At 38.9% G+C, this 767-nt stretch overlaps 1 non-coding gene across 1 annotated transcript; it reads left to right on the forward strand.

Moving 5' to 3' along the window:
* Positions 1–594: 594 nt before the first annotated feature.
* LOAG_20133 lies at positions 595–706 on the forward strand. Its single transcript, XR_002251423.1, has one exon. It is a non-coding gene; the product is annotated as a 5S ribosomal RNA (ribosomal RNA).
* The last annotated feature ends 61 nt before the right edge of the window (positions 707–767 follow it).

Here is a 767-nt window from a genome sequence, read left to right on the forward strand (position 1 = left end):
ACAATGATATGAAAATGATGAAGTTAGATTTGACGGTTTAATTACCCAAGTTTGAGGTAATTGAATGTTTCGGCCCAGAGTTTCGGCTACTGTGGCTTGAAGTAATTTTGGAACGTCCTGCAATTTTGTGGGACAACAATTAATGTAACATTTAATGTATGCCGTCGTATTTGTCGCCCATTTTCTTCAATCATGACAAAAACTGAAGGTTCTTTCTGCTTCTTTGAGTAGTAGTGCCTCAAACTTGGGTAATTGAATCTTTAATACAATAAATTTATTAATACAACAACGAACTTGCAATTACAACGTTGACACAACAAATTAGTAACGAAAAACTAGGAAGGAAAGGATTAGATGACGCCCAATATTCTTCAACCAACCGACCTGTCGAAACACATCTTTCGAAATGATTTGGCGCTCAGTACTTTCCGTTTCTCCGATGGGGAAGGTGCTCGTACCGTTTATGATTGCAAGAATTAGCTTCCTCATGGAGCGCACGTTGTTTAGGGTTAAGGCGATATGAACATATACTGCAAAGATGTCTGGCTTTCAACAAAGAGTGTTAATGTTCCTTTGTCTCCATTCGCGATATCAGCGACAGTATTCGTTGAAACAGGATATCTTGTCCGATCTGTTAAGTTAAGCAACGTTGGGCCTGGTCAGTACTTGGATCGGAGACGGCCTGGGAATCTCAGGTGTTGTAGAAAATTTTGAAATTTTGCGCTTTGTGAAGGTATTAAAGCGATAAAATGATGAGAATTTAGTGT

The sequence above is a fragment of the Loa loa genome, assembly GCF_000183805.2.
Source record: "Loa loa unplaced genomic scaffold supercont3.4074, whole genome shotgun sequence".
NCBI lineage: Eukaryota > Metazoa > Nematoda > Chromadorea > Rhabditida > Onchocercidae > Loa > Loa loa.